Source organism: Mus caroli, chromosome 9 (genome assembly GCF_900094665.2).
Source record: "Mus caroli chromosome 9, CAROLI_EIJ_v1.1, whole genome shotgun sequence".
NCBI classification, from domain to species: Eukaryota; Metazoa; Chordata; class Mammalia; order Rodentia; family Muridae; genus Mus; species Mus caroli.
In genome coordinates this window covers 38,553,583-38,577,336 of record NC_034578.1, presented here as the reverse complement: position 1 = coordinate 38,577,336, position 23,754 = coordinate 38,553,583, and the positions used below count along the sequence as shown (strand labels likewise).

Here is a 23,754-nt window from a genome sequence, read left to right as displayed (position 1 = left end):
GAGAGAGAGAGAGAGAGAGAGAGAGAGAGAGAGAGAGAGAGAAAAGAATGCAATAATTAGGGGAGAAAAAGATGAAAAAGAAGATCTAGCAAAAATCAAATACAAATTAAAAGTCCCCCTGGAGAGTTGTTGCAACGACACCAGGCTGGATGGTCAACAAATAACCAGTGAACTCAGCAAGAAAGTTTGAATTATCCTAAATTGGGGTGGGCTGCACAGCTGCCTGGAATTTCAGTATACATTTGTTTAGGCAGCTCCCAGATTACTTCTTTCTTCTCACCCTCTGTCTGTGAACTTCCTTTTGATGGGGGCAATGACAAGAAGCTCTAGGTGGCATCAGTTGGAGAGGCCTGGAGACCTGCCAGGGCCACACCATATATCACTCAAGAAAGCCCTGGAATATATGCTGACTCAGGGCTAAAGTTTTACCGAGGAGAACAGACATGCAAGCATCAAGCCATTGGTGGGAGGGGGGGGGCAACAAAAAGAGGGTTTCCTGAAGGATGAGGACAGGTGAGAGCAGCCAGACACAATCTACCCTCAGAACAATAAGCCAGGATTATACTTGTACACTTCTAGGCCATTGTATACAGTCTGACCCCGAGTACCACCTCTCATATGAAAAGGGAACTTGGTCTGGTTGTCTATCGTAAAGAGTGTTGTTAGGCTCATCTGCAATGACACACCAAAGCTATGATCATGATTGTCGATCAGGTAAGACACCTCCGACATTCACCCAGAACAAGATTATCTGTCCCTGACCTCCAAAACTGATCTCCTCTGTTGTGAGAGTATGTGACTGATTTATTATTTCCACTGTTACATGAGAAATCATACTCCCCCTTTTAATTTGCTCAGATTGTGGTCATTGGAGGGACTAGTGAGCTGGTGGCAATGACATCTTCACAGTGAAATCCCTATTGATAGTTCTCCATCGATCTCTCTTACCACATCCATCACAGTTGCTTTAAAGTTCCTGCAAATTGACCAAAAACTCCCTGCCTGACAGTTCCCCTTACCCATAATTCATTTCTTCCAGTGTCCATGTCTTGAAGCAGTCAGTGAAGGCTTATTGCTCTATCTATCTACCTTTGTCTGTACACATATATGCACACAGTACCTGCCTCCATGGCATACCAAACCTTCTGGAAATAATGCACAATTAATTCTCTTGGCTGCACTTCAAACAAGCTCAAAAGGGATATTTTCCCTGTTTTCTGGATGAAAGGCAGAGGCCCATTCGCTCATGGGAAGAACACTACAAGGATTTACACTGACTTTTCTGGCAGCCCAGGCCTTGCACACTTTATACAGCAGTCTTCTTTACTCCCCTGTGGAAGAATTAAACACATCTCCTTCTACTTTTTACATTGGACTGTGGAAAGTGGCAGATCTGTGCTAAATGACCCTGTGGATTGAGGGGGACTAGAGGAGAGTCTTAATCTTCTGCCGATCTCCGGCTTACACTTTCTGAAGCTGGCTTGTTTGACTAGTAAATCAACTCTATGTCGATCTGGTTCCCTGCATTTAGGGCATGACTACTCCCCAGCCACAAGAGAAGGAACCTGGTGCTCGGCAAGTCTATCATCTACCTCTCGGGCATGGTGCTAGACTGTAAGAATAAATTCAAAGAGCTCAGGGAAAGAGCGTGTGCCTGCAACCTGCTCTCAGCCCAAGAGTCAGAGGTAGATGATTAGATGTCATTAGAAGAGCCTCTCTAAGCCCCGGGACATAATTAACAGAATGGTGGCCACCTGCTGTCAGGTGCCAGCATTGGGGGTAATTAGTAAACCCAGTACCTAAGGATCACAAGGTCTAAGAAAGGAAAGAAGCAGAGCGAGAGAGAGAGAGAGAGAGAGAGAGAGAGAGAGAGAGAGAGAGAGAGAGAGAGAGAGAGAGAGAGAGACAGAGAGACAAAGAGAGAAAAGGAACATTCGAAAAGGCAGAGTGAAATCCCAGAACAAGAATCTGAGAGTTTAGAACAGCAATCTGGAAGAAATCAATCGGGTCCTTTAGGAGCTGCTGATGTCACAGCAGCTAAGCCAGAGAAGTATCACTGAACCTGAGCACCTAGGGACGTTGGCTGACCTACTCACAGCCCAAAGCCACTGTCACTGTGCAGCAGGGTCTGTCCTTTAGCATCTTACAAATAAAGGAAAGGAAAGCAATCGATATGCAACATGACGAAAGCCTGGGAGAGCCAAACCTGGTTGGCAGGTCACAGGCCCGAGAGAGGCGAGAGAGACAAAAAGGGCCTGGAGATGTCAGCCTCAGATTTCTCAAGCCACACAAAGGCTGTTGGCTTTCAATGCACACTGCTTGCCTCTGTTCATGGGAGAAAGGGGAACAAGGTGGTCAGTGTTAAAGGAAAGAGGGGGACAAGCGCCTGACGACAGTCTTGGAGCTGAATTTAAAAACATCAAATTAGAGGCATGTGCGCTGAAATGAGGCTCTGCTGCCTGGGAACGCACCTCCCTAAACAAATGCAGCAATTACGACGGCTGGTGCTTTGGCTCCCGGGTAGCGCATTGAACACTGATGGGGGCCAGCGAGCCCACTCATTTCCCAAATCGCCCCTTTCACAACATCTCCACGGGAAAGTTAGGCCTGTCAGCTCGCTGCTTTGATGGCCACTAATACGACACTGCTCCAGGAGGACAAAGCTTAGTGTATGTTTCGACACTGTTCACCTAGCATGTTCCGAAGCCAGCGAGAGTTCCTACTAGAAATCTCTCTGTCTTTTATCTTTAACATTTTAAAGACTCAAATCAACTTACTAATATTACGAACCTAGACTTCATAATAGTATGTGTACACACACACACACACACACACACACACACACAGATTTCCCTAAGCATTGTACCAAATGGTGGCCCTGCATCCATACATACCAGTCTAGATTTTCTCTAAAATTCAGAACCACCTCTGTCCCAAGCACTCACTCACAGGGCCCTGGAGTTGATACTCTAGCTACCAGGCTACATTCTTGACTTCCTCCCTAACATGGAGTTCCCACAAACTCTGTTGTTGTCTTGTTTCTGGATCTCTGGGTTTCTTTTAACATCCAGCTCCTAAGACCCCTGAGTTGGCCTTACTCCTGCCCTGCTCTCACTCCATGTCTCCTGCCTTGTCTTATCTCCCCTAGTCAAGGCTTCCAACTGCTTTTTGTAAGCAGTCATTGTTCAGGGTCTTGGTGTGACCTGAATATATTAGGAATGTGGCAGGAGATCAGGGAAGGAGAAAAGAAAGAAAAAACAGCAAATCAGAAAATGCTCTGTGTGCAAGGTCTTTCTCAGCAGAAAGCAGTTTCCTCAGGAGTTAACAGTGATGGAGTTTGTTGGGTGGGTTTTAATGTGTTCTGTCCTGAGCTTCTTGTCTCAAAAGACTTCAAAACCAACATAAGTGAGGCTACTGTAATACAGTGCTAGCAAAGAATGGAGGCTATTACATAAATATGAAGGAGTAGGGGTTACTAATAATTACCCTAATATTTGTTCCTTTCAGTAACAGACTTTGCCCTGAATAGAGCTGGGTGATAGCCCCAGCCTCATTACTAACAAAGTTCCCAGCCTCATCTATCACAAAAAATACTTTCATACTCAAATCAAAGAAACGTGTAACTGCCAAGTCATCAGAGATACAGGGACAAGGACTGTGGGTACTAGTTAAAGATCAGAGGGCTAGGAGCTGTGAAGAAAAAAAAAAAACATAATCACAGTATGCCCAGGAGAAGTAAATTGATTCAAAAGTAAGTAAGAACAAGTAAGTTTCTGCTACCTTCCAGTGGGCCCAATGTGAGCAGACACCTTATGCTTCCAATATCATGCATCCGCTACACTGGATTCTCTACACTGTAACCTTAAATAAACTCTCATTCTCTCAAAAGAAAGTGTGAGCTGGGGTTTAAAAGTGGGGCTCAGTCTCTTGTGAGGCTATGCCGGGGCCTAGCAAACACAGAAGTGGATGCTCACAGTCAGCTATTGGATGGACCACAGGGCCCCCAATGGAGGAGCTAGAGAAAGTACCCAAGGAGCTAAAGGGGTCTGCAACCCTGTAGGTGGAACAACAATATGAACTAACCAGTACCCCCCGGAGCTCATGTCTCTAGCTGCATATGTATCAAAAGATGGCCTAGTCGGCCATCACTGGAAAGAGAGGCCCATTGGTCCTGCAAACTTTATATGCCTTAGTACAGGGGAATGCCAGGGCCAAGAAGTGGGAGTGGGTGGGTAGGGGAGTGGGGGGTTATGGGGGACTTTTGGGATAGCATTGGAAATGTAAATGAAGAAAATACCTAATTAAAAAAAGTGGGGCTCAGTGGTTAAGAGCGCTTGTACCACATGGTTTCTACCACCAGCATGGTGGCTCACAACCATGTGGAACTCTAGTCCTAGGACATCTGATGTCCTCTTCTGAACTTCATAGGCATCTACACACAAGAACCCATGTAATACATATTTTTAAAACAGTATTAAAGGAAGTGAATAACAGCAAAACCACTAAAAGACTAATGCTTTGACAAAAACAGAATGAAGGGATTACATCCCACCAACAAGCATCACAAACCCTCTTTCAAGTGGAGAGGTGTGCCAGGCTGAAGAATTGGAAGACAGCAATGTGTTGATCTCCATAGACTGCGTTGCAGATTGCGCATAGGCTGATTAGGAACCCCAATAGTATTTTTTCTTTGTGAAAATCAGATTCTAAAATTAATGCATACATGCAAGGTACAGCAAAGAACCAGGCACATTTTAAAATAAGGGAAAATGCCGGTGGATACAATTGTTTGGTTTAAGACTTAGAAAGATTCAGACATCAAGATACGGAGGGAGGTACAACAGGTGTGGGAAAGTCCGGAGTCTGGAAAGAGACACACGGATCCGCATGCATGAGACACACGGATCCGCATGCATGAGACACACAGATCCACATGCATGATAGTTTTCAGGGTGGTTCTGAGGCAAAGAGAGTCTTTTAACGAATAGTGCTGTTTTATAGGAAAATGCTATGCCAAATAAAAGTAATCAAGAAAGAAATCGGACCTTTACCTTGCGCTGTGTTAAAAAATGAATCGGAGAGAGACCATGTATCAGAAGCACCACAGAAATGGAACTTATGCACAGACAAGAATAATAAAAGACACGGAAACAGAGCAGGTGGAGGGTGGCGTTCCTGGACCAGCAAGATGTCTTAGTGATTGAAAGCACTTGGCACACAAACCTGACAACCTGAATCTAGTTTCCAGAGTCCATGGTAGAAGGAAGGAAAAAACTGATTCATAAAAGTTGTCTTTTAATTTTTACCTGTGTACCATGGCAGACATGCTCACACTTACTCATACACATACATCATACACACATATATACATATATCAATAGTGATTTTTAAAACAAAGAATGTATCTATGACTTCACAGCAATATACCAGTTAGAAAGAACTATTGTGTCTACTCAACACGAGGGAAGTTATGTCTGGCACTGGAGATCTAGTCAACTATACACGGATAATGAAATCATGGATCCTGGAGGAGAACCTCTAATGGCCATTTAACTAGACCAGTATAATCCCCAACTACATACTAAATATTTATCTTCATACCCACAGATAAGTGTAGTTCTGACTCCTTAGCAAGGAGACTTCTCTTTGCAACAGATGGAGACCATTACAGGAAAACCACAGTGGATCAAAAATGCAGATTTGTGGAGCACAGTACTGGCCCATCTACAACTCCAGCACCTAAGGCCCAGGAATCACTTCAGAAGAGGAGGCTGAAAGATGTAAGATCCAGAGGGACAAGACGATGCTGTAAGATTGTGTCTCCTACCAGAGGAGATACACTCGTGAAGTCTCATTAATCTGGACAAAATCTGAAACAGAGGGGGTTGGAGGGAGGAAGGGAGAGAGACCAGTAATAGGCATGATAACATGGAAGCAGCAGAGTTCATGAGCCCTCAACTGTAGACAACTACAGGCAACTAAGGAGAGCTGAGAGCTGGAGAAACGGTCTTCCCCAGGGAGGAGCACACCAACTGATCACCCAATACAAAACAGTCATCCTCGAACACACACACACACACACACACACACACACACACACAGAGGCACTGAATATGAAAGAGAGCTGGGATGATGTGGGCCAGGTTGGGGAAGGTAAATGGGAGCTTTAACAAGATGAAAGGCAAGGAAAAATGATGTAATTATAATCTCAAAAGATTCATAATAATAATTTCAATGTTATTGTTGTTGTTGGGCTTTTTAAGAGAGGGTTTCTCTTTGTAGTCCTGGCTATCTTAGAACTCACTCTGTAGACTAGGTAGAGCTTGAACTCAGAGATCCACCAGCCTCTGCCTTAAGGGATTCAAGATGTGCACCACCATCACCAGCTCTAACACTTTTTTTTTTTAAATAAAAAAAACTTTTGTGACACCTTCTCCCCACCACAAGCCAGAAATACAAGAACCAAGAAAAGAAACACAAAGGCACTAGAATGAGCGCAAACATGGACTTCACAACAGAGTAAGGAGGGGGATGTCTTCCCAGAAATTGGATTTTAAAATCTAAGAAACACAATAAAAAATACTACACTGGAATTTAAATAGAAACTGTAGAATATGTAATTAAACATGAAAATCAACCATGAATCCAAACAGATAATTCAAACGCCACCAATAAATTAAGGGAAGCAGGAGAGTAAAGTTTTAAGAGAAAGGTAGGTTTTAAGCAGCGTCACTGATTTAGGAAACACCATCACAGAAAGACAAGCTAATGCATGGAAAGAATTGGCACCCTGAAAACAAGAACAATACAACTGATTAAGTATAATTCAGTTTAGTCAGTGAAGCTAGGAGAATGTCACTACATAGAAACAAACTGAGTGCCAATTTCATAAATAGTAATGCAAAAATACTCTGATGAGAAGGCTCCATTTAATCGTATGTGGCTTGGTGCAAAAAGAAGTTACCTTAGGGATCTATGATTTATCAATAGTCATCCTAGAGTGGAAATGAAAATAGAAATGAATTGTTTTTCTTTGATAGCCCAAGGAGAAGTGCACTAAGTCCCCAAAGTTTTATGGATGAAGTTTATGTAAACTTTGAGAGACATGTAATTCTAATGTTATTAAATAGTTCCAAAGGAAAAAACATAAGTTTTTCAAATTAGTTCAGAAATCCCAATATTTACGACCACGTTAGTCTTAAGATCACTGTGTTGGAAAATGATGATGAATGTCATTAATTCCTAAGCAAGATATTTGCAAGTGGATGCTGGCATAAATAATGAAAAGAATGCAAAAATGATCAGGTGGTTTTAGGAAGTGAACAAAATAGTTTCCGTATGACAAAGGTCTCTGATACATTTAATCGCGTAGCTTTTCAGAGATTAGAACCATGTGAGCATGTGCACTGATATTCTAACACATACAATCACAACTGAAGAACAGCTCCCTGGTCCACTACGTTTCCACTGAACAAGGGTTTGGAAGATTTTCTTTATGGAACTGGGTAAAGAAGCACATTACAAAACCCAGAAGGTACACAGCCTGGAGGAATCTGATTCCTGTCACACACTGAAGATTATATAGAAAATCAAAAAAAAAACTGGTCTTGTGTGATGTTTGACTTAATTTATAAAGTTCAGGAAATGCAGCTTCATCATTGGTTCCCTGGGAGCCAGGCTGGGAGGCTGGGCCTGTGAGCCAGGTTGGGAGGGTGGGCCTGTGAGCCAGGCTGGGAGGCTGGGCCTGTGCTGGCTAGTTTTATGTCAATTTGACATAAAATAAAGTCATCTGAGAGACAGGAACCTCAATTAAGAAGATGCCTTCGTAAGATCAGGCAAGCCTGGAGGGTGTTTTCTTAATTAATTAGTGATTAATGGGGGAGAGCCCAGCCCACTGTGCATAGTGCGGCGACTTCTGGGCTGGTGGCCCTGGGTTCTATAAGAAAGCAGGCTAAGCAAGCCATGGGGAGCAAGTCAGTGAACGAGCCAGTAAGCAGTATTCCTCCTGAACTCTGCATTAGCTTCCATCTCCAGGATTCTGCCTTGTTTAAGGTCCTGTCCCAACGTCTTCTGATAATGAACTGTGATGTGGAAGGATAAGCTAAATAAATCCTTTCCTCCCCAAGTTGCTTTTTGTGATGGTGTGTGATCACAGCCATACCATCCCTGACTAAGATGAGGGCTTATAGTGGAGTAAGAAGAAATGTTTTGGGAAGATGACACAATTTTTTTTTAATGTTTGTGTTTATATAGGCTCATGTCAAAACTCATCAAACTGACGGTTATATGTACACTTTATGCATTTTGAATATTTTTAATATTTCAAATATTCTCTGAGTGCTATGCTTAAAAAATCTGAATGTTGATGTATAGAAGTTTTATTTCCACAAACATGAATTAAAAATAACCAGCATTTTGATTTTTTAAAGTATGATAAAATAAGGTGAAAATGATAGTTGATTTCTTAATATCCTGGGGTATATTTGTCTTAGCCCCACATAGAGCACCATTCTTAATTAGAAGACCACAGACAAAGTCTCATTCCGAAGAAAAACACTACCCACAGTTATCACTATTAAAATGATAAGGATTAGCTATCTCCCATTCAGGGAGGGAGAGACAGAGAGGAAGAAGGCAAGTAGAGAGGGGAGAGAGAAAGCTCAGTTTAATTATCTGAATGAAACTGCAAATTGACAAGGCAAGTTGCTAGGAGGACGTGATCAGTAAAGTTAAACCAGCATTATCATTCCTACAAATAATAATCAATGTGAAGACGAGATGAGAAGGTCCCATTTGTACCAGGGCCACAGAACATAAGATAGCTATAAAGAAAACCTGATGTGCAAAATCTGAGATGCACTAAGAAAACTTGGTAAATTTACTAAAAGTAGCAAAAGTTTCATAATTAGAAAGGAAATGTATTTTAGACCAGGGAGCCCTACATCACAAAGGTGTCAATAGCTCTAACCTGATTTCCAAGATCAATGCCTTGGAAATATCAACATTTTCATAAAAGCTGGACAAAATCTGGGGAAATGGCTCAATTTTAAAGCACTTCTCCCACAAGCAAGAAGTGGATTCTCAGGATATTCAGAGTGCACATGTGTGTAATCTTGGAGCTCTGTGGAGAGGTTAAGAGATGGCTATTTATCATTGACTTTAACATACAGATGGACCTAGAACTTTTGACAAAGCAAAGCCAAGAGATAAAAGATGGCCTAGAAGGTGCCAGGCCATCTAGCCTGACTTATGTTCAAGATCCACTCATGAACAAGGTGAAAAACGAGGAACCATTAATCGTTGGGGTTGTCCTCCAACCTCCATTGCACGTGTGCGCGCACACACACACACACACACAGACTCACACTCACACTCACCTGCATGTGCACACATGAACCTACATTTTTTTAAAAGTTAGGCAGGATCTAAAAACAATTTTTAAAAAGACTTATTTTAGAAAGGCACACATGGTATGTATTCACTCATAAGTGATATTAGACATAAAGTACAGGATAACTATGCTATAATCCACAGATCCAAAGAAGCTAAGGGGGCCCAAAGGAAGATGCTTGAATCCTACTCTGAAAGGAAATTAAAATAGGCATTGGAAGTGGATGCAGAGAGGAGACTGAGTGGGAAAGGGAATGGTGAGGAGAACAGAGGTGGGAATGGGTGGATGGTGGAGATGAGAGAGAGAGAGAAGGGAAATTGGTGGGTTGGGCTGCATCTCTGGGACAAGGCACAGAGCTGGGATCTGGGAAGCCTCTTGGGAGAATATGGGGTGACCCTGAGACTCCTAGACGAGGGTGACCTGAAGTGGCCATTTCCTATAGCCAGGAAAGAGTTCCAGTGGAAGGGGAGGGACACCAAACCACTCACAAAAGCCTTGGACCCCAAATTTGCCCTGCCTACAAGAAATGCAGGGATAAAGATGGAGCAAAGACTGAGGGAAGAGCCAACCAATGACTGGCCCAACTTGAGACTCACCCCATGGGAGAGAACCAACCCCTGACACAATTAACCATGCTTTGCTATGCTTGCAGATAGGAGTACAACTGTCATCTAAGAGGCTTCATCCAGAAGCCAATGGAAAGAGGTGCAGAAACCCAAAACCAAACATTACATGGAACTCAGGGAGTCTTGTGAAAGAGTCGGGAAAAGGACTGAGAGAGCCGAAGGAGTCAGAGACATCACATGAAGACCTACATAGTTAACTGACCTGGGCCTGTGGGGGCTCACAGAAACTGAACCACCAACCAAAGAGCAGGCAGGGGCTGAACCTAGGCCCCATAAACATATGTAGCAGATGTACAGTTGGGTCTCCATGAGGGTCCCCCAACATTTGGAGTGAACTCTATCTTGTTGCCTGCCTTTGAATACCTTTCCTCTAGCTGGACTGCCTTGTCTGGTCTCTATGGGAAAGGATGTGTGTAGTTCTGATGAGACCTGATGTGCCAGGGTGGGTTGGTACAGGGGAATCCCTCCTCTCTGAGAAGAAGGGGGAGGGTGCATGGGAAAGGGGGGGAGGGTGGGGCTGGGTGGAAAGAAGGGAGGGAGGCTGTGATCAGGATGTAAAATGAATAAATAATTAATGAAAAATACTTATTTTATGCACATGAATGTTTACTTTCATGAATGTATGAGTCCCATTTTGTGCCTGTAGAGTTCAGAGCATGCATAGCATTGGATCTTCTGGAACTAGAGTTATAGATGGTTGGGAGCCACTATGTGGGTGCTGAGAACCAAACTTTCTACAAGTGCAGCCAGTACTCTCAACCACTGAGCCAATTCTCCAGAGAGTCCTGAAAAGATGATTTTAAGATCAACATATGAATTAATATATCTAGCAAAATTCTGAAGTGAAGAGTAAAGCAAGAGAAGTGGAGTATTTAATTTCAAAATCTTAATAATGAAAAGACTATGATGCTATGCATGCATGACATTCCTAGAAAAAAAATATAGTGTTATCAACAGCACTACCTCAAATGAGAGGGGGAAGATAAGTGATTAAATAAAATTGATTAGATTGAGCAGATCCTCTCCCCAGGCCTCAAACCAGGATGAATTCCAAAAGGGATCTAAACTTAAGCATAAGATATAAAACCACAAAAACACTAAGAGAAAATATGGAACGATTCCATTACAAGCTTGGATGGGGAAAAAAGATTTCTAAATATAACTACAAATTAAAAAAAATTAAATTGTTAGGCTTGAGTACATGAAACTCGGAGAAAAACTTGATCATGACGGCCTACTAGTTAGCAAAGAAAAACGTGAATGTTAAATTCAATTTAAATCCTTACAAGTATCCAGAAAAGGGGCTTGTTCCCAAGAAGAGGAGGAGGAGGAGGAGGAAGAACAAAAAGAACAAGAAGCAGCAGCAGCAAGAGCAGGAATACCCTTAAATCTTTATAAAACTGAACAGGAAAATAAGCAAAGAATATTTCAAATTTCAAACATTCTCCAAGAATTCTGGAATGCATGATGTGCAAACTCCACATATTCGAAGTACAGACACAGATGGCAACTGATGAAGGAGGGAAGGGCATTTTTTTTTTTTGGTGCAGTCACTGACAACGCATGCATCCTGCAAGCAAACTTTCTCTAACACTATAATCAATAACCGCAAGGAACCTCCTTGAGTCCTGTCGACAGTGGAAGGAGAAGGCTGCTGGGAAGGGGCTTGAGATCACCAACACTGGGAAAGGATGGAGAGGGGTCAGGGAACCAATATGATTGAATTACATGCATAAAAATGCCATAATGAAACCCATTATTATACATAGTTAATACATGCCAATAAAAGCATGAAAGCAGTGCACTGATACCTCCAGAATCTCAGACTATGTTTTATCTGATGGTGACTCTTTTTCTTGAACAGTCACTTTTATACATCTCTGGTGAACATATTAATTGTTGTCATCCCCCAAGGAAGGCAATTTGGTAATATGTATTAAAGTTACAAATGCCTATAGCCTCTGCCCCAGCTCTTCTATTTCTAGAAATGCATCCTGGAATGATATTAGGGTGCATGCAAAATGATATATAAGAATCTCTATCACAGCATTGTTAGCCGTAGCGCAAGATTGGAAGCCATCCAGTTCTTCCATGGGAGGAGGCTGTGTTTTTATTCTGCTGACTTTTATAGCCTCACAGTGAAAACTAAAACAAGAACCCCATTTCACTCACACCATATATATTCTGCAGTCCTTCTTCTGCCAGACCACACTCTGGACCAGCCAAGGCTGGAACACTCCCAACTGCAAGATGGTCTTAGGAAGCTTTGGGACATCAGCACAACCCTGGGATGCACAGAAGAGGAAGAGATGTAGAATCACAGTATCCCTGTTAGTCACTAAAGCAGAACTTTTCTCAGCTGGGTAACCCCATAGAATGGATGTGGATACTGTGTGTGCTTTCCCTAGGTGCAGGAGGCAGCATCAATAGTTTTTTGCATCATCTACTCCTGTTTTAATTGGGACAAAATATTGCTGGTTTACCCTTGTCTATTTTAACAAACGTATCCTTCTGCTAAAACTACATAATCTGGATGATAATTTTGCTGAGATACCAATGTTTATGGGCACTCTGTGAGACTATAAACAGTGATAATGCCCTTCCGCTGGCAGCTAGCTACCCTCAGATGAAATAGCTAGAAGATGCAGCATTCTAAATGAGGGTTATAAAAACCGAAACTATGAAATGATCAGAAAGACTAATGTTGGGTGGTCTCTGTTTCTACATTCACCTCAGTTTTCCTTGAAAGTACACAATTTTAGTACATTTGTTGTTGCTGAGAGTCTTTTGAGCTTGAGTCTTTGTTCAGTACAAACTCTTCAAAGGCCATTCACAGAAAAATAAAAAAGAGGAAATCTTGCTGGCCAGTAGACAGCAAGAACTCTGCAGAGTGATACTGGTTTCAAATTCACTTTGTGTGGGAAGGCTCACATTAAGTGGGTCGATCTCTGTTAGTAGCATCACTTGAAGCACTGAAGATACACTTTGGTGAATCCTGTGTTTGGAGACCTTTGGGGACACACTATATTTATACTCTGTTAAACTAGGTCAACTCCTTTGTTGGGACAATCCCAGTGGGAGCTCTACAATTCGCCTAAAGATAGTAAGAAAAGCATGGGTACTTTGTTGGCTTGTCTAACCGGACTCATTCCGACGAAATCCAATCTTGTACTGTTCTCTGTCCAAAGAAATAATCTCTGACTTATTTATGTAAAAATATTTCTTTAGTGCCCAGCGCGAAGTTTTCATTGTACTAGGTGTTGTGGAAATATGAATCCCTGCTGCCAGGAACAAAGGAAGAGAAACACCTGCAATGCAAGCCAGGAACAAACAGAAAGATGGTGGCTGTGGTGCTCTGAGATGCTGTCACTTGAGCCAGAAGAAGTCTTTCTACAGGCAGATGGCATCTGAGACTCATAACAGAGCAAACCCAGGGCACTACTTAGAACATTTTTAGGTTTTCAATGATAACAACAATGTTCTTTCTGGAAAGGTTAAGACATAGCTCAGACATAGTTTTTTTTTCTTTCTCATGATTAAAACAAGTTCACAACCCATAGACAGTTCTCTACCGTTACAGAATTAAATGTGAAGTTCTTCCTGTTGAGGATAGCCTTAAATTCGACTGGACATCTAGTGGTGACTCCCAGGATGTAGGTATCACTGTTGTACCATTGTGGATATCTTGTGATGCTGGCCTTTCTTGCTCTTAGGTTTTGCAGCCACATAGAGCTACTGATTGTTTTCCTACTTTGTTAGCTTGTATAGCACCTTTGGCTAGTATATCAGCTAGTCTTCAGAGAAGAGACTTCCAGGTCAGTTCCAAGGGAACACCTACTAGCCCTGTGCCTGAAGGGTGTGCTGTCTTCAGGAATAGGGCCTACCCTTCAAGTTCTAGAGACAGGGGCATTAGAAATGCCCTGTATTATTTTGAGAGTATCTTGAATTTTCTTGATCCAAAGCTCAAAGGGATGTTTTCCACACCTGGATAGTTTATTGGATAGTTCCTACCTATTAAAAGTCATGGCTCCTGGAAGGAGTGTTATTATCCCAAATAGTATAGTGTCATTCAAACTCTGGGTTATGTATGTGTATACACTAGTACATATTGTATATGTATTATTAGATAAACATAAAATGTTCCCTGTGACTTTTATAAACTCATGGCTGCCGAGGTCATGGACCCTAGAGGAGAATGTACTATTGTCACTTTCCTAAACCAGTATAATCTTTAATGCATTATAAATACTACTTCTTATGCCATATATAAGTGGAGGTCTCACTTCTGATCAAAGAAACTTCTTTTTATGGTAGGTGGAATCACAGAAAAACCCAACTGGTCAGAATGCCTATGACAGCTGATTGTGGAGTGCTCCACCCTGGTTAACACATCCACAACACAGCCCTTACACCCACGGCTCAGGGAATGTTCTGGAAAACAGGGGCAGAAAGTTTGCAAGAACCAGAGGCTAGGAAGTCTGCTGTAAGATAGTGTCTTCTAGATGTAATAGGGAAGCTGCACACACGAAATTTCAGCATAATGGGCACTTAAAAATAAGACATGCACAAGGACAACATCAGCTGGAATGCCAACATGAGTGGAGGAACATTCACAAGGACTCACTCCAGATGAAGAGATACAGGCAGTTAGTTAACGGCTGCTCAGAGAGGGAGGAAGGAGATTCAGAATCTGTCTTCTTCAAGAGCAAGCCTTCTGATGGTTATCTAATCCCAAGTAGTCACCCCTAGACACACATATGTACGGGTAACACGAAATGGACTCAGCTGATCGTGTGTGTGTGTGTGTGTGTAAAAGACTAGTAATTTAAAAGGAGAGGAGTGGTGACAGAGGAGGATTTGGGGGGAGAAGGAGTGGAGGGAATTATAATATTCATGTATAGAAATTACTAAAACCTTTTTTTTTTAAGTTCAGGAAACCGGATGCAATGGAATGTACTGTAACCAATACCCACAGGGAGCCGAGACCAAAGGTTTATTTGAGGTCAGCCTGGTCAGCACAATAAAGCATCAATTCCTAAAGTAAAAAATACAAATATACAAACAGGCTGTGATTTTTGTTATTAAGTGTTTTCTTTTTAACTTAACTTGTATGGTTTTAAAAATGTATTTTATAATGTTTAAAGAAAACAGAGTTAAAGATGAGACTAACATCAAAACTGCAGTAATAAATCAACACTTAAATGGAATATGCTGTATGTGAAAGAAGTTAGAACTTGATGTGTTGAGGCATCTAGTCTTGTTTCCTCAGTAGATATAATGTAAGGTTCTGGATTTTATTTCTAATTGGGATACTAACAATTTAGTATGCATTAGAAGAATATTTTAAAAATCTCTGAAAATTGGGGTTTGTGAAGAATGGCAATTAGTGAATCATTCTTCTTTGGGAAGAGAAGGCTGAGACCCATGATAGGCACCTTTAGATAATTAGCATGAATCAGTGAGTTAGTCAGCCTTTCATTACTGTGATGAAAAATCTTGAACAAAACACTTAAAGAACAGAAGAGTTATTTGGAGTTGTGGCTCAAGAGTGTTCAGTCATTAGTTGTCGTTACTTCTGGGTCTATAGTTGGGCAGTACCTTGTGGCCAAGGGCATGCAGGGCAAGGGGAAAGCTGCTAGCTATGCTGTATGTGCCAAGGAAGGAATGAGGGAGCTGGGAACAAAATGGACCCTTCTGAATGTATTCCCTGGACTTACTTCTTCTAGCCAGGCCTCACATCATACAGTTAGCTCTACCTTCTACTAGTCCACTGAGCCATGCATTCACTAGCAGACTAATAGTTTATAGAGTGAAATAACTATTGCTGCCCTGGGGACCAATCTCCAATGGAAGATAATCTCAATCAAAATTCTGTCAATCAGTACTATTTGTAATTATTCTAGACTAGAGACAGAGAAGTCTTTAGTAAAAGGGAAACAATATTTATTTTACTACATGTAATAACTTGCTGATTATCCTATCTATACAAGAATTCTTTGTGGTGTCTTCTGTATTTGTGAACAACTCATAAAACTGATGACAAGCATTTGATCAGAGTATCCCTCAAATTTAGGATCCATTAAATCACCTGAGGTCTTGTAAAATACTTTTGGTTATCAAGCATGCTTGATTATTATGATGGTTAACATTGATTATTAATTTGATCATACCCAGAGACACCTAGGAGACAACCCTGTAGGCATATCTGTGACAGACTACCTCAGTTAGTAACTGTGCATGACTGTGAAGGAATTTCTCCACTATATGAATTAAGATGGGAAGATCTGCCATCCATGTGGGCAGAATCATTCCCTAGGCTAGGATCCTGAACTGTATAAATATAGAAAGTGAGTTCTGCACTAGCATCTAACACCTTCTCCTTCTTGATTGTGACTGCCATGTAATTATTTGTCTCAAGCTCCTGCTGCTATGACATCCTTGCTATGGGGACTGTAATCTTGAACTGGAAGCTAAAGTAAATCTTTCCTCCCTCAATTTTTTTTTGGGGGGGGAGGGGGTGTATTTTCTCCCACAGCAATGAGATAAGTACCTAATGCGAGTATCAAGAACAGAATGTGTTTTTGTTTCATTGAATAGAAATTTAGGTTAACAGAATCTTTAATTCACTTCTATCTTTATTCTATTATTTGTATATTCATTTAAGTCCCAGTGAAAGGTATTTGCTAGATGCTCTGGGATAACTGAAAATCACAGCACCTGGGATACTGTGGTAAATTTTGGAAATAGGAGAACATTTAGCACATTTGGAGTGTATTAACTTGATTAAAGAAATGTCTCCGGACAAGGAAAAACTGTAACAATAGTCTTAGAAGCAGATGGAATTTTATTGTAAACATCAAGCTGAAACCTTCAGGCAGCCTTCTGTGGAAATGAGCATGGTTGGCAACAGACCAGACTTGCCATTGTCTGAACTAATATGCCTTCAGGATAATGGTTTGACCATACAGATGTTTATTTTTATGTATATTTACAGTACCTACTTGGACAGTCCAGGGTTAGTGTGATAGATCAGTGGAATTTTGGGGGATATATTCTCCTATCTTCCAGTGTTATCATCCTCAGAATTTCCACCCTCAAGTTTATCTCTGACTGAAGGCTTTTGTGGTGCCTCTCACGCGCTGCAGGGTTGGGTCTCAGGACGATTGAGCAAGACCATGTTACTTTTGAACAAACTATTTACCGGGCAACTGCTGCTTGCATCTCATTGGTCAGAGCTTGATCACAAAATTGAATGTAGCTGCAAAGGAACCTGGGTAAGGAGGTATTCTTAGCTAAACAGATTGTCCGTGCTTGTTTTTTCAGTCAAGAATCAGCTCATGGATGAACTCTGGGAATCATCTGTCTCTACCATGCATGATTAGCCAAACAGTTCTGAATTGGAAGGAACTATGCACCCAAGACTAATTTTGAAAGGAATACGAGGAACAAAATTGAATGCTGGGAGATTCTGTAATCAAGATGAATAGTTTCTCAACATTAAGGAACTGTGAGGATGTTGGGCTAGGTAAGCATAGTAATAAATTAAATGAAAGGTTTCCGGATGGCCAGGATCATGATGGGCAGAACCTGGACAGCCAGGGTGGTAGAGCACCCAAGCCTATCCGTGATAGGTACCCGTTAGTTCTGAAGACTTGCCATGTTTCAGATATTTGGCTGTGTTTGTTGTGATGGCAGGATTTTCAGAAAGTTTGGAAATATTTAAACATTTCATGGTTAGGACCTTAGGGTTTGGAGGTGGGCGGGGTTCATTGACTTTTTTCATACTGACGCTTGGAGGTCTGTTAGTTACCCCACACCTCATGCTTCCAAAACCAACACCTCCCACCTACCTCCACCCTAGTTTATCTGTTGAAGTCCATAGGACATCTATCCATTTTACTATTAATCTGAACAAAACACCAAAGCACAGGCACATTTTTGCCGAGATGGGTTTGCTTAATACCCTGAAGCTAGATATAAATTATTTGTTATTATCTAGTCTTCAAAAACATTCCCCTCTGAATTTTGAATCATTTCCTGGCTGCCTTCAAGTTCAATTTAGCTATGTGCTCAAAGGATGCTATAACCAGTACACCAGTAAGTCTTTATTTAGCTAGCTTCCACAGCACTCTTTTCAAAGAAGACTCCATGTCCCAATACTGATTCTAAGTGCATTTATTAATCAAACTGGAGACAAAGTTTCTTACCTTCTCTCTGGACTAAGAATCCAATTTTTCCTTGACAACATACTTCCAATGTCAGGGGTTAAGCTTTTATTAACTCTTTCTAAATCCACCCTCAAGTGGTTTGTGAAACATCCCTAGAGTACAAGGTTGACCTCAGCCTGAGCTTCACCGTCTTTAATTGGATTGGAGTTTTCCCTCTCTTCCCTCATTCCTTTAGGCGCCAATCAGAAGCCACTGAGCTCCTGGGGTATATTAATTACACGTATTTTGACCATGTCTTGGATTTCCTCTCTGTTCATATCATCTCTCTACTGTTCTCTACCACAAAACAGTTCAGGGACCCACTCTTTGGGAGTTTCCTGTTCCCAAGCAATGCGGAGAGGACAACCTATCTGAATGCATGGAGAAATTCCTATGGTATCACATGGCGAGGAAAAGATTTCCTTTCCATATTCATAGTGTTGCCAAGAGTTAAGGACATGCCTCAGGCACCTGAGTAAATTCTAGAGAAGTCTCCATGGAGGGTATTGGCCTTTGGAGGAAGGACTGAAACCAACTGCTAAATAGGATATCTACATTGGAAAATTTTTAAATGAAAATGATCACAAAAATGTAATGCAAGTAGGAGGGTTGTTTTTTTTTCATGATTTTGTACAAACAGAGCTTTGCATCTAGCAGAGCACCAGATACTCTCACTTCTTTATCATGAGCATGGTGAATGCTGTCTTCAACGCACAGAGAACAGGATGCTGAGAGATCTTAAGGGGTTGTTCAATGCCAGAGAAGCTGACTGTGTACAAAGCTAAGTGTCTCTTCTGCCTTATTTGCTTCTCCTTCTCGTATGAACACCAACTCATGTTCACTTACCCAATAAGTGGTGCAACTTAAAACCTACAGCTAGCAAAGATACTGAACCCATGGAATTAAACTGCATGTCTGAATCCATTCTCCCCTTTCTCCCGACCATACAACCAGCACCCCTTCCTTCCACCACACTGGTAGATTATGCTAAGACTGCTGAACTCCCTCCCTAGCGTAAAAGGTGGCTACTGTTCATGACATTCCTCTCTCTGAATTGTCCGTCCTGACTTTGTCCATCTGCTCTCAAGCCCATTTGCTCCATCTGTGCTTTAAGATTGTGCTCCTCCCTTCCACTGTTCGCCATGTAACATCAGATCATACCCTTGAACTAAATCAGTGAAATGATGTATCTAAAAAGCAGGCTGAAAACGATACTGTTGATGACAGCTGTTTTGAGTGTTATGGTTTGTATATGCTTGCCCCAAGGAATGGCACTATTAAAAGGTACGGCCCTGTTAGAGTAGGTGTAGCCTTGGTGGAGTAGATGTGTCACTGTGGATGTGGGCTTTAAGACCCTCATCCTACCTGTCTGGAAGCTAGTATTCTGCTAGCAGCCTTCAGATGAAGTTGTAGAACTCTCAGCTCCTCCTGCACCATGCCTGCCTGGATGCTGCCATGTTTCCACATTGATGATAATAACTGAACCTCTGAACCTATAAGCCAGCCCCAATTAAAAATTGTCCTTATAAGAGTTGCCTTGGTCATGGTGTCTGTTCACAGCAGTAAAACCCTAACTAATACATAGAGTTTTGTACTTAGCACAATATATATCAAATGGTAATAAATCAATAAATATTTGTACTAGCTTATGGTTTGTCTGAAAAGGTATGCTATAGACAACAAAGTCTTTAACAGATGATGGTAAAGTAGACACAAATAACAGTAAAAATCCATCCCATAGTCAGCCTCCAAACGCAGACACCATTGAATATGCCAGCAAGATTTTGCTGAAAGGACCCTGATATAGCTGTCTCTTGTTTGCCTGGCAAACACAGAAGTAGATGCTCACAGTCAGCTATTGGATGGAAGACAGGGCCCCCAATGGAGGAGCTAGAGAAAGTACCCAAGAAGCTAAAGGGGTCTGCAACCCTATAGGTGAAACAACAATCCTAACTAACCAGTACCCCCAAAGCTCGTGTCTCTAGCTGCATATGTANCAGAAGATGGCCTAGTCNGCCATCATTGGGAAGAGAGGCCCCTTGGTATTGCAAACTTTATATGCCCCAGTACAGGGGAACGCCAGGGCCAAGAAGTGGGAGTGGGTGGGTAAGGGAGTGAGTGGGGGAGGGTATGGGGGACTTTTGGGATAGCATTTGAAATGTAAATAAAGAAAATACCTAATAAAAAACATATTTAAAATGTCATTTTAAAGCAGTGTAGTTGAATCACAAACACAAAGAATTATGAATGGGAAGCAAACTTGAAGAACATTGAGTCCAGTAGTTCCCAAAGTAAATGTCACCTACCAGTAGCACCACCCAAAAGCTGGCAACACTCTGTGACTTTTTCTAGCGAGAGACGAATGAATGTCAATGTGGCCCAGAGAGGTCAGTAATAACAGTGGAACATGTCCACCCTGATCTAGCTGAGAGACACAATAGTTTATTAAGTTTACTTACATGAGCATGAATGAAACAAAGACACTTGCATCACTAAAATCTCTGTCTGGTATAGCTGACAGTTCACCAAGGCTGCACCCCACACTATGAGCTCCCTGCCTGACTTGCAGGCAGTCAGCCTTCCAGAAAGGCTCTTCTCCCCAGCTAGTTTTTGGAGGGGAAGGATGTTGGGGTGTTGGAGTATTGGGGAATGGAAAGTGTGAGTATGGGTGTAAGGCTTGTGAATCCTGTAATCTTCCTGAGACTTCTGAGTTGGTTACTTTCTGGATCCTGTAAGTTTTGTTTACTTCCTGATTCTACAGGATGAAATGTTCCAAGTTGAAGGAAATTGCTATAGAATCAGCCCAGTAAAGATTTACTGAACCAGAAACTGGGCTTTATAAAGACAGAAATCCCCACCTTTCCAAGCTTCTGAGCAGGGTGATAAAGTTTAGAGTGACTGAGTTAATCCAACAACTACCTAATTTTACAGAAAAGAGAGCTAAGGCACAGAGGTGCAAGTGACTCCGTGAAGGTCATAGAGCTTGTCAAAACCAGACAGACACAAGTTTGCAACTCTGGGTTCCTGACTTATGAACTTTTTATTTGTTCCTGTTGTGTTTTTTTTTTTCTAAAAAAAATCACTTTAAAAGTCATTCTTTATTTATTTTAGTTAAATTAAACCTTCTGCTACAGCAAGCAGGCAGCCTGGAGGAGTAGACAGTCTTAGGAGCAAGATATGGGAATCCTTATAGATGAACATCAAGTTACAGTGGGGAGATAGCCTGGTAAATCCACTGCTCTTTGAAAATACTGTAAGCCAAAAGTATGTTTCGTACCATAGCATACTGACCACCAGAGCCTAGCAACACCATGGAACTCTTGTGACTACATGGCCAGTGAGAGCTGTGGCTGACTAGCATCCCAAGAGATGCTGCTAGTCCCGAAAAGGGTCTGAGGTTAAAATTTTAAGTCTGTTTTCCACTGAATGTGTATAAGTTTCACACAGTCCATAATAAAGCTCAAACCTCAAGATTCAAACCATGCCATGTTGGGGAACTTCTGTATTCTCACCCCCCTCCCACTTCATCTCTGTGGCAGTGTTCAAGACGAATCATTATGGGAAAAATTCGATCAGCCAATATCCTCAGACAGCATCTTAGAGGTCTGTGTCAATGTGAGAGCCAAACTCATGCATCAGAGTCAGTAATACATGGGCACCAGTACATGGAAAAGCATGATGAGAAGCAGTGATTGGGTGCCAGTGCATGGGTGTCAGTGCATGGGTTCCAGTGCATGGGAAACCATGTATCAGAACCAGTGCATGGGAAACCATGTATCAGAACCAGTGCATGGATGCCAGTGCATGAGTGCTGGTGCATGGGTGTGCCAGTACATGGGCACCAGTATAATGGTACCAGTGCATGGGTGCAGTGCATGAGTGCCAGGGCATGGATACCAATGTATGGGTGCCAGTGCATGGCTGCCAGTGCATTGGTGCAGTACCATGGGTACAGTGCATGGGTGTCAGTGCATGGGTGCCAGTGCATAGCCACTTTTAAATGTGGAGCTTGTCTGGTACCATCTTTCCTTTGTGTTCTGTTGAGCTGCAGTCTTTTCAGAGCTGTTTAACAGTCTTGGGCATGCTCCTTTTCCCCCGTCCTTCCGTGCTGCTGTGGTGTAGAAACTGTCTGTGTTTATCTTTACTCACTCCCCTGGCCATCTCAGGGGGGCTGCCCCCAATTAATGTCTCCTCACTCTTACTGCAGCATGGCAGCTGCTTCTGGAATGACTCTAAGTGACACACTACCCTCTAGGAGCTTCAGATTTTAGATGAACAACACAGGTCTCATGAGCCCATTCCTGGTTCAGAGCTGAGGAGTGACAAATGGTTGCTATACAGTTATTAGTAAGGTTACAAATATGCCAAGGCTGTTATGCATAAAGTGGGCAGAGACATCTGTTGCTAGAGGGACATCCAAGTCATCACTCATCCTTCCAGCCCGGAGGGACCCATGTGACAAATGTGCAAACCAGAACAAGGGGAACAGAAGTGATGTGTTTCTAACCTAGCACCAACAGAGAGTAAGTGTCTTTTTAAGGTGGACGCAGCATGTACCGAAGATGAAGGAGTCTCTATAGGCCATTATTTGTGGGCTAATGTAGAACCCAGATCAGGCTAACCCATACTACAAATGCCACATGACAAGACACCAGGTCAGGTTCTCTTCAAATGACTGATGTTTGTCTGTGTTAAACGTGAGGATTTTCTTTCAAACTCGGGTTCTATTTTTCTTCTGTCTTAGAAATATGGCCTCACCTGTGTGCTGACACATGTAATTAAGAAGACTACTAAGGGTCTGGAGACGTGTCTCAGTGGTTCAAGCACACGTTCTGAAATTCTAAGGCAAAAGTTCTCTTAAGCACGGAGATCAGAGGATTAATTTGTTACCAGGGATAAGCTTTCCTTACTTAAAACATGTTCCATAAATTCAATAGCGTCATTAAAGCTTGAGGTGTTTTCATTCTAACACTTCATCTTTTAGAGGTCTTCATTTTTCATGTTTTGTTTATTTACTTATATTGTGTGGGGCAGGGGAAGGGTACTCAGGTGGAGCCAGAGTTTAATGCTGAGTGGTTAGTGTCCTCCATTGTTTCCATTTTGTTTATGGAGACATGGTGTCACTCTGAGCTTGGAGCTCACCGATTCAACTAGGCTAGCTAGCCAGCTCACACTGGGGACCCTCTGTCACTGACTTATGTGGCACTGTGTTAGAGACGGCTGTTCTGCCTACTCAGCATCTCATGTGGAGTCTGAGGATCTTGCAATGCACAGGCTTTAGCCATGGAAACATCCCCCTAGATCTACGGTAGTCTTTCTCTTACTACACATATCAACACAAAGACGGAGCCGCGTTTCAGAGACAGAACAAAACCAGACCCTAAATTAGAAATAAAATCCTCAAGTTTAACACAGGAAAAACAAATCAGTCACTTGAAGAAAAATCTGACTTGAATTTTTTCACATAGAATAACAAAAACTGCAGTTTTACTCCAATGATTGCAGGAAGAAAACCTGTGCAAGATGAAGA

General features: G+C 42.0%; 1 long non-coding RNA gene across 1 annotated transcript in view; it reads left to right on the top strand.

Annotated features, from left to right (window-relative positions):
- LOC110300998 overlaps nucleotides 1-19,875 on the top strand; it is a 56,569-nt gene extending 36,694 nt beyond the window's left edge. The window contains exons 4-5 of the long non-coding RNA XR_002378655.1: nucleotides 14,946-15,019; nucleotides 17,341-19,875. This is a non-coding gene — a long non-coding RNA (uncharacterized LOC110300998). The remainder of the gene's footprint in view (nucleotides 1-14,945; nucleotides 15,020-17,340) is intronic.
- Nucleotides 19,876-23,754: the final 3,879 nt, after the last annotated feature.